The following is a 10,986-nucleotide window of genomic DNA, read 5'->3' as shown; positions in this document are numbered from 1 at the left end:
TGAGACAGGGTGGGGGGAGGGGAAATGAGGAAACTGGTGAAATCTGAGTTCAAATAGTGTTCAAATATTCATATAGCATGCAAACAGACTCTTTGGTCCAACTAGTCCACAGCAACTATACTCCCAAGCTAAACTAGTCTCAGTTGCTTGTGTTTGGCCTACATCCCTCCAAACCTTTCCAATTCATGAACTTATCCAAATGTCTTTTAAATGTTCTAAATGTATCTGCATCTACCACTTCCTCAGGAAGTTCATTTGACACACAAACTAATCTGTGTAACAAAAGTTGCTCCTCTTGTCGTTTTTAAAAACTTTCCCTCCTCACCTTAAAATTATTCCCCAGAGATTTGAACTCTCTCAGCCTAGAGAAAATATCCTTACTATTCAACCTATTTATGCCCTTCATGATTTTATAAATCTCTAAGATCACCCCTCAATCTCCTATACGCCAGTGAGAAAGGTCCCAGCTTATCCAGCCTATTTTTATAACTGAAACTCTCCATTCCCAGCAACATCCTGATAGATCTTTTCTGATCTCTCTCTAATTTAATAATTCCCTTCCTGTAGCAGGGTGACTACAACTGCACATTGCTCCAGAAGATTCATCACCGATGTCCTGTACAGCCTAATAACGTCCTGTACAACTCCAGAGCAGTGAAGGCAAGCGTGTTAAATGCCTTAATAACCACCATGTCTGCGTTTGCCAGGACATTGTGGGAAGTTAGGGAAGATGTTGCTGGGCCCTGCTGAGATGTTGGTGAGATATTTGTATCATTGACAAGCCACGGGTGAAGTTCCAGAAGACAGGAGGCTGGCTAACATTGTGCCATTATTAAGAAAGGCTCTAAGGAAAAGTCAGGGACCTTTTGACCAGTCAGCCTTATGTCAGAGGTGGGTAAATTGTTGGAGGTGATTTTGAGCGACAGGATTTACATGCATTTGGAAAGGCAAGGACTGATTAGGGATAGTTAACATGCCTTTGTGCGTAGGAAATCTTTTCTCATTAACTTGATTGAGTTTTTTGAAGAGGTGACAAAGATGATTGATGAAGGCAGAGTGGTATATGTTGTCTCTATGGACTTTAGCAAAGTTTTTGACAAGTTTTTGAATGGTAGGCTGGTTAGTAAGGTTAAATCACATGGGATCCAGGGGCAGCAAACCAATTGGATACAAAATTGGTTTGAAGGAAGGAGACAGTTAGTGGTGCTTAAAGGGGTATGTTTTGGACTGTAGGCCTGTGACCAGCAGTGTGCCGCTGGGTCCACTGCTTTTTGTTATTCATATAAATTATTTGGATGTGAATATAAGGGGCATGGTTATTAAGTTTGCAGATGATGTCAAATTGGTGGTGGATTGGACAATAAAGAAGATAATCTTTTGATCAGATGGGCCAAATGGGCTGAGGAGTGGCATTTAATTTAGATTCATGTGAGGTATTGCATTTTGGTGCGGCAAACCAAGGGAGGACTTACACAGTTAATGGGAGGGCCCTCTGGAATGTTGCTGACCAAGGAGTGCAGATGCATAGTTCCTTGAAAATGGAATTGCAGATGGACAGGGTGGTGAAGGCGGCTGTTGGTACTTGACTTCATTGGTCAGAACATTGATTATAGAGTTGGGATGACATGTTATGGTTGTACAGGACATTGGTGAGGCCACTTTTAGAATACTGTGTATGATTCTGGTCACCCTTCTAGGATGTTGTGAAACTTGAGAGGGTGCAGAAAAGATTTACAAGCAGGTTGCTGGGATTGCAAAGGTTTAAGTTGCAGGGAGAGGCTGAATAGGCTGGGGCTGTTTTCCTTGGAGCATTGGATGATCTTAAAGAGGTTAATAAAATCATGAGGAGCAGTGATAGGATAAATAGACAAGGTCTTTTCCCTGGGGTGGGGGAGTCCAAAACCAGAGGGCATAAGTTTAAGATGAGAAGAAAAAGATTTAAACTTTTTCACACAGAGGGTGGTGCGTGTATGGAATGAGTTGCTAGAGGAAGTAATGGAGGCGGTTACGATTACAACATATAAAAAGCATTGGATGAGTATACGAATAGGAAGGGTTTAGAGGGATATAGGTCAACTGCTGGCAAATGGGATTGGATTAATTTAGGATATCTGGTTGGACCAAAGGGTCTATTTCTATGGTGTATGACTCTATGATTCGAGAATACCTTTTTATGTGGCTCAGCATCGTACTTTGTTTTATTATACTTCTGTGAAGTACTCTTGGTTCTGTTATTATGTTATAGGCATTATCAAGTTGCTGCGAATGATATCTCGAAAAATTAAATTAAACCATTATTTTTCCAAACACATTGCAATATTCCCACAGTAATGCCGAGTTGATAGCCAAAAGCAAAGCTCTACTTCTACACCAATTAGTACAACAGTACAATTTGTTATCGTGCTGATCATTGATGGACTGAGTGTAGTTTTGACATTCATTGAAGTTCTGCTGAAGTTTAAATGCAACAGAAAGTGGCTCCTTACTGTAAATAATCAAAAATCATTGTAGGATACTTTTAAACAGTAATGAACACCAAGAGAGAATTGAAACTCCACTGTCATCTCAAGTTTTGGGTTGCGGTTCTTTGGCCTCAATATTACAATTTAGGACACTACCTGACATTTAGGTTAAGTTCTTACTTTCAATCTAATCACCATCATATCTTTCTGCATAACTATTGCAAGTTTCAAGACACTACACTTTAAGTTCCCAACACAATTATAACTTCTTAAGGCATTACTGATACAGGTTAATCTAGACACTGGGTAGACTTTAACGTTGTGACATGGGTCCTGCTCACTGTCTAGAGAAATAGTGCAAGCCCCGTGTTGACTCTATTGATGAAGATCCACCAGATTTAAGTGTCCATTCGGCACTTAACTGGCTAGCGACGAGCCTCCTCTGGGATTTTGAACTTCGAGGCAGAAATTTCACCAAGAACCACTGATTACTCAGAAGTCAGCAGCTCCCAACTGTCCATCAACATCACTAGAGTTGTGGCACTGCCAGTAATATAGCCAGTAAAGATCTCCGATCACTGAGTAACCCAGGCCACAGGTAATCGTGAATGGCGGTTATGTGGAAGATGCCTGCTTGCCTTTTTTTTTTGCTGGGTTAGAGTGAGATCAGAAAAAAATGACATGGGTGACTGTCGTGGGCTCCCCACCTTTAAATGATTACTCAATCAAGCACTTAGTCATACCTTTGAACAAGGGACCATTCTCTGGAACAGTTCCACGTGGTAATATGATGAGATCCTTCAGGGACATTAAATGTCCACATAAGGACATCAATTATCTTCTGGGCAGGAATGCTATCCACATCCTTTCTCAACCTGGAACCTAATCAGCTAGAAGCAAATAGGTGGCTCCTGCCCTCCTGTTTAAATGCCCACCCTTCTCCAAATCTGCTGTTGGATGGGAGGAGCATTAAATTCTGCTCATTGTTTCTCTTCAGGCTTGCTCTTTCCATCATCACAAATGCTATCCTCTACTCACAATTATTTTCATGAAGAGTTGAAGAAAACTTGTAGACTAATGAATTCTAGTACAGTACTCAATCTGTGCTGATTGCTGTTTGTTCCAGAAACACAATACTGCTGGCTGCATCTGAGAAGGGAGATTCTGAATTACCTCATGTAGCTTGCCACGTACTGGTCAAACATGCTGTTCGAAAGCTGAAGGAGACCATTTCTGTGCAACTTGACAGTAGCAGAAGCATGTAATTTCAGTGCCACACAAATTTCCATCACTTTATTTTGTTTCCTGGGAAGCAGATAGCCATCAACTTTCCAATCCTGTTCCACACAATCCCTCACCACCACAAAATAACAAGATACAGTTTAGTACCCTAAATTTGGCTTTTTCCTTCTCTGCATGCCAATTTACATGGTCCTCCCATGAACTAGAGGTTAAAGTTTCACTGACATGCTAGTTTCCTCCAAATATTATAATACAAGCTTAAAATAGTGCCAGTACAAGCTCATTTTATGATAGAGGTTGCAAAATAGCTGCTTTGTTCAGACTCTGTTTTCACTGGATTAATGCCACAGAGATGTCCGAAAAGATCCATTGTAATGTGACACAGTTACGTCGAAGCAGCTATGTTTTTCATTGCTGTCTCTCTAACTTAATGAATAATTGTTAGAAAAATTTCAAATCCTTACCAGTGTACTCAATGTGCAAGTTGTGAACTACAGCTCAGCAAGTATCCCTTTCGACACAGTATCAAAATGTTGCTATATTAACCAAATTCACAGTGATTTTCATTTGCCCTCATTTATTTACTTTAGATATTTCCATTACATTTTTGTAAGGCACTGTGTGGCATCTTGTTCCTTATGCAAATTTTTTTTTGCTTGGATGATGACACAGGAGGATAGTGTTACTGTGGCTATAGTCCAATCTCCTGCAGGTTCTCTGTTGGAATAGGGAACAAAGGACAGTGAATCAATTCATCATCATGAGAATTATTCCAGAGCAAGACCTGCTGGAGACTACACTATAGTTGTTAATAGAGGGCTCATTCAAAATTTGCTTTAAAATATGTGGAGGGGCCCCGACTGAGGTATTCAAATCTGATGGTCAGCCAATCACAACAGCTGAAAGAACACGTTCTGCAGATTACAGAAAGTAGTCTATCCAATCTGCAATCAAGACAGTTGTACTTTGTTTCTGAGAGCATTTTCACATGTAAGCTATTGTAAGTACTAGTTCCTCCTGTTTTATATCACCATAAATTTTCAACAATACACTTTAGAATGCTATGAAATGATTCGGTATCATCTCTGAAAGTCACTTTGTCTGAGCACTTGTTGACAGAATACCACATTCGATAATGTCAGTTAGTCTCAATTTTGTGGTATGACCCATGTGTGTTAACAACTGGGATTTTGACTGCATGAAACTCATTTTATACAGGATTCATTCAACCAACAGGACAGTAATTATTCATGTTGTCAGTTTTATCTGGATATGAACATAGTTTCCAGGCAAAAAGCCAGTGCACTAATATAGTGCTATCTGGCCCTCCAAAAGCATTTAAAACAAAAATTGAAACAGTTGAGATCTGTTTTCAGGATGTGTACTCTGGCATTTGAAACAAATAGTGAAAACCCAGGGCATTGCCTGCACTTGAAGTGGGGGTAAATTCAAAACCAATCTTTTGGAATATGTTTTAGTTAATGATCAATTGTGAAATTTACTCCCCATGGAGACGATAGAAGAGATGGCATTGATTCATTCAAACTACTTTGTTTTACAGAAAATAACTTGTTGGAAGACAGCATAGGATTAATTTGAGACATGGTGTGTGGTGGGTGCAGCATTTTATTTGAGATGAAAAGGTGACTTTGAATCATAAAAAATTTCCTTGTTACAATTAACCAACAATTTGGTTATCATTGTACCTGGAGACTATTGGAATGGTCGAAAATAAGGCAGATCGACCTTACCCTTATCTCACTGAGCAATTACTATTTTATTAAATCACACAATTTACTTCAATTTGATCAATGTCAGCCCAGGAGATCATTATTCTACACACTTGTCACAAAACAGATGAACAAAAACTATTCTATGATTTCATTTTTTTCTTTAACTTGGGGCAATTTAATTTGACAAATCATGAGCAATGCTGACAATAGTCTGGTGAGAGGTAAAATTTAAGATCCCCAGTACTTAAGAGAATAAAGGTAAAACAGACAAACTAAACTTTACCAAACAAGGTTAGAAAAGTAAAAAAAGAACTATTTGCATACACAACTTAAAAGCGCAACATTCAAAATTAACATTCAGAGGCAAATTGCAGTCAAACACCCAACATACGGCACATTAAAATAGCAGATATGGTCAAGATAAATTCCACGGATTTCTTAGCAGACATAGTGACATGTTGGGGTCACTAAACCTCATTAAACCGTTATCTTCTTTACAAAGGATTCCTATTGTTCACTTTCAACAATCTAACTTTGAAACTCCCTTAGCAGCCGCTCAGTCTGAATGACAGCTAGTATTAGTAATTCACTCTCTTCTCTGAAGTCTATGCTCCACTCCAATCCCAAAGCTGCAGTACCTCTGGGATTTTCCAAATTCCAATGTTTCTCAGTTGTGCCAAACAAACTTTGCTTGTGTGCTTCCTTCAATCCCACTCGCAGCTACCAAATACTACTGAGATTTCAGAGTTTCCCAGCTTCTTGAAGTCAACCACAGCTATTACCTGTATGAAGACAATTTCTTTTGCTGCTCCTCTCTCCCTCACTTAACTTCCACTGTCTTCACATCTCAACAGGACATCTTCCAAGCTCTGATTACTTGGTACTTGCTAATTACAGAAGCTCTATTATCTGAAGCCTCTTCTCCCTGCTTCTGACCACCACGCAGTCATGTGGCTTTCCTTGTTCCACTGCCAAAGGTCCACCACACACAGACATACAACCAAATCTGCAAAAGCTGATGAGCAGGCTGGTATGCTGGGCTAAGAATTCACAGCAAGTCCCACTCTGTGCATCCATCAGGACATCCAAGCAATGCTGGAAATTGGTGCTTTTGCCCACCTTCCAAAACCTGGTCTATTGCTCCTTCTGTCACACTTGAGGAAACAGGCAAAGTGTTTCTAACAATATGAATTGGTAATCCAATTTGCTCCTGTTTTCACGCTATAAAAGATACATAAAATGTATAAAAGTGAGTATGCATTACACACAAGTTTATATTTAATTTATATTTATATTTAAGTACAAACCTACAACAATCATTTTAAAATTTATTTAATTGTGGGATGCGGGTATTGCAGGCTGGGGTAGCATTTATTGCCCATCCATAATTGCTCCTAAAAGTTGGTGGGGAGCTGCCTTCTTGGACTGCTTCTGTCCATTTGGTGTAGTAGACCCACAAAGTCTTAAAGAAGGGAGTTCCAGAATTTTGACCCAAAGACACTGAAGGAACAGAGATATATTTCCAAGTCAGGATGGTGGGTGACTTGGAGGAGAACTTGCAGGTGGCTGAGTTCCCATGTAATTGCTGCCCTTGTCCTTCTAGATGATCACTTTCGAAACTCACAACCATGATGTTCCATTTTGCCAGAGCGGCAAGGAAAGGAGGAGAGGTGAAGCAAGGGCTGCTGGGAAGGGTGAGTTTTCCTGCATTAAAAAGGACTTATCTCGGGAGTCGGGCCTCCATTTGCTGAGAGGTGGAGGGAGGAGCGAAGGACTTCTGGGAAGTCATATATTTATGTGGTTGCGCTACCCGAAACACTACTCGGGTAGTGTCTCCCACCCATCCTCCTCCTCTAACCAACAAAAAGGACCTGTGCACCAAATTGGTAAGGTAACGAGTTTTTTTTATTCCTTATTTTTCAACAGTCTCTTTGGGAATTTAGAACAGTGGGAATAGAGGTTAGGGCAGTTGAATGTTCCTCCTGCAGAACGTGGGAGGTAAGGGTCACCACTAGTGTCCCTGCTGACTACATCTGCCGTAACTGCACCCAACTCCAGCTCCTTAAAAACCGCGTTAGGGAACTGGATGAACTTCGGATCATTCGGGAAGCAGAGGGGATTATTGAGAGGAGTTTCAGGGAGGTAGTCACTCCTAACGTACAAGAAAAAGGCAAATGGGTTACAGTCAGGGGACGGAAAGGGAACCGGCAGGCATTGCAGGAATCCCCTGTGGCCATTCCCCTCAATAATAAGTATACCGTTTTGGATACTGTTGGGAGGGACGACTTACCAGGGGAAAGCAGTGGGGTACAGGGCTCTGGCACAGAGTCTATCCCTGCTGCTCAGAAGGGAAAGGGGAAGAGGAGCAGAGCAGTAGTCATTGGAGACTCCATAGTTAGGGGGACAGATAGGAGGTTCTGTGGGGACGAGAGAGACTCACGGTTGGTGTGTTGCCTCCCAGGTGCCAGGGTTCGTGATGTCTCTGATCGTGTTTTTGGGATCCTTAAGGGGGAAGGGGAGTAGCTCCAAGTCGTGGTCCACATGGGCACCAGCGACATAGGTAGGAACAGAGATGGGGATTTAAGGCAGAAATTCAGGGAGCGAGGATGGAAGCTTACAGCTAGGATGAACAGAGTTGTTGTCTCTGGTTTGTTGCCCATGCCACGTGCTAGTGAGGCAAGGAATAGGGAGAGAGAGGAGTTGAACACGTGGCTACAGGGATGGGTGCAGGAGGGAGGGTTTTGGATTCTTGGATAATTGGGGCTCTTTCTGGGGTAGGTGGGACCTCTACAAGCAGGATGGTCTTCATCTGAACTAGAGTGGTACCAATATCTTGGGGGGAGGAGAATTCGCGAAGGCTATTGGGGTGGGTTTAAACTAATCCAGCAGGGGGATGGGAACCAAAATTGTAGTTCAAGTATAGAAAAGGTTGAGAGTAGGGAGATCCAAATTCAAGTTTCAGGGACGCAAGATGGCACCGGCAAGCAAGAAGTTGGTTTGAAGTGTGTCTACCTCAACGCCAGGAGCATCCGGAATAAGGTGGGTGAACTTGCAGCATGGGTTGGTACCTGGGGCTTCGATGTTGTGGCCATTTCGGAGACATGGTTAGAGCAGGGACAGGAATGGTTGTTGCAGGTTCCAGGATTTAGATGTTTCACTAAGAACAGAGAAGATGGTAAAAGAGGAGGAGGTGTGGCATTGTTGGTCAAGGACAGTATTACAATTGCAGAAAGGATGTTTGGGGACTCGTCAACTGAGGTAGTATAGGCTGAAGTTAGAAACAGGAAAGGAGAAGTCACCCTGTTGGGAGTTTTCTATAGGTCTCCAAACAGTTCCAGAGATGTAGAGGAAAAGATGGCAAAGATGATTCTCGATAGGAGTGAGAGAGTCATGGGGGACTTCAACTTTCCAAATATTGACTGGAAACACGATAGTACGAGTACTATAAATGGGTCAGTTTTTGTCCAGTGTGTGCAGGGGGGCTTCCTGACAGTATGTAGACAGGCCAACAAGGGACAAAGCCACATCAGATCTGGTACTGGGTAATGAGCCCGGCCAGTGTTAGACTTGGAAGTAGGTGAGCACTTTGGTGATAGCGATCACAATTCTGTTATGTTTACTTTAGTGATAGAAAGGGATAGGTGTATACCACTGGGCAAGAGTTACAGCTGGGGGAAAGGCAATTACGATGCGATTAGGCAAGATTTAGGAAGCATAGGATGGAGAAAGAAACTGTAGGGGATAGGCACATTCGAAATGTCGAACTTATTCAAGGAAAAGCTACTGTGAGTCCGAGATAAGTATGTACCTGTCAGGCAGGGAGGAAGCTGTAGAGCGCGGAAGCCGTGGTTTATGAAGGAAGTGGAATCACTGTTCAAGAGGAAGAAGGCGGCTTATGTTAGGATGAGAGGTAAAGGCTCAGTTAGGGCACTTGAGGGTTACAAGGTAGCCAGGTAAGACCTAAAGAGAGAGCTCAGAAGAGCCAGGAGGAGACATGAGAAGTTGTTGGCTGATAGGATCAGGGTAAACCCTAAGGCTTTCTATAAGTATTTAAGGAATAAAAGAATGACGAGAGTAAGATTAGGGCCAATCAAGGATAGTAGTGGGAAGTTGTGTGTGGAGTCAGAGGAGATAGGGGAAGCACTAAATAAATATGTTTCAACAGTATTCACTCTAGAAAATGACAATGTTGTCGAGGAGATTTCTGAGATACAGATTACTAGACTAGGTGTGATTGAGGTTCACAAGGAAGAGGTATTAGAAATCCTGCAGAGTGTGAAAATAGATAAGTCCCCTCGGCCGGATGGGATTTATCCTAGGATCATCTGGGAAGCCAGGGAGGAGATTGCCGAGCCTTTGGCATTGATCTTTAAAGCGTCATTGTCTACAGGAATAGTGCCAGAAGACTGGAGGATAGCAAATATGGTTCCCCTGTTCAAGAAGGGGAGTAGAGACAATCCTGGTAATTATAGACCAGTGAGCCTTACTTCAGTTGTTGGTAAAGTTTTGGAAAAGGTTATAAGAGATAGGATTTATAATCATCGAGAAAAGAATAATTTGAATAGGGATAGTCAGCACGGTTTTGTGAAGGGTAGGTTGTGCCTCTCAAACCTTTTTGACTTTTTTGACAAAGTGACCAAACAGGTAGATGAGAGTAAACCGGTTGATGTGGTGTATATGGATTTCAGCAAGGCGTTCGATAAGGTTCCCCACAGCAGGCTATTGTGCAAAATGCGGAGGAATGGGATTGTGGGAGATATAGCAATTTGGATCAGTCATTGGCTTGCTGAAAGAAGACAGAGGGTAGTGGTTGATGGGAAATGTTCATCCCGGAGTCCAGTTACCAGTGTGTATCACAAGGGTCAGTATTGGGTCCACTGCTGTTCATCATTTTTATAAACGACCTGGATGAGGGCGTAGAAGGGTGGGTTAGTAAATTTGCAGATGACACTAAGGTCGGTGGAGTTGTGAATAGGGACGAAGGATGTTGTAGGTTACAGACATAGATAAGCTGCAGAGCTGGGCTGAGAGGTGGCAAATGGAGTTTAATGCAGACAAGTGTGAGGTGATTCACTTTGGTCGGAGTAACCAGAATGCAAAGTACTGGGCTAATGGTAAAATTCTTGGTGGTGTAGATGAGCAAAGAGATCTCTGTGTCCAGGTGCACAGATCCTTGAAAGTTGCCACCCAGATTGACAGGGTTATTAAGAAGGTATACAGTGTTTTAGCTTTTATTAATAGAGGGATCGAGTTCCAGAACCATGAGGTTATGCTACAGCTGTACAAAACTCTAGTGCGGCCACACTTGAGTATTGTGTACGGTTCTGGTCACCGCATTATAAGAAGGATGTAGAAGCTTTGGAAAGGGTGCAGAGGAGATTTACTAGGATGTTGCCTGGTATGGAGGGAAGGTCTTCTGAAGAAAGGCTGTGGGACTTGAGACTGTTTTTGTTAGAGAGAAAGTTGAGAGGTGACTTCATAGAGATGTATAAGATAATCAGAGGGTTAGATCGGGTGGACAGGGAGAGCCTTTTTCCAAGTATGGTGAC

The 10,986-nt window shown here is 42.1% G+C and overlaps 1 protein-coding gene and 1 long non-coding RNA gene across 3 annotated transcripts in view; one reads left to right on the top strand and one right to left on the bottom strand.

The window, feature by feature from the left end:
- ndufaf2 (NADH:ubiquinone oxidoreductase complex assembly factor 2) overlaps nt 1–10,986 on the bottom strand; it is a 145,648-nt gene that overhangs the window by 60,807 nt on the left and 73,855 nt on the right. The gene's annotated exons all lie outside the window — the stretch shown is intronic.
- LOC122549524 overlaps nt 4,586–10,986 on the top strand; it is a 24,706-nt gene continuing 18,305 nt past the window's right edge. Inside the window, exons 1-2 of the long non-coding RNA XR_006311550.1 lie at nt 4,586–4,704; nt 7,041–7,131. This is a non-coding gene — a long non-coding RNA (uncharacterized LOC122549524). The remainder of the gene's footprint in view (nt 4,705–7,040; nt 7,132–10,986) is intronic.

Source organism: Chiloscyllium plagiosum, chromosome 1 (genome assembly GCF_004010195.1).
Source record: "Chiloscyllium plagiosum isolate BGI_BamShark_2017 chromosome 1, ASM401019v2, whole genome shotgun sequence".
Lineage (NCBI taxonomy): Eukaryota > Metazoa > Chordata > Chondrichthyes > Orectolobiformes > Hemiscylliidae > Chiloscyllium > Chiloscyllium plagiosum.
The sequence above is the reverse complement of the archived record's forward strand: the minus strand, read 5'-3'. Positions and strand labels throughout refer to the sequence as shown.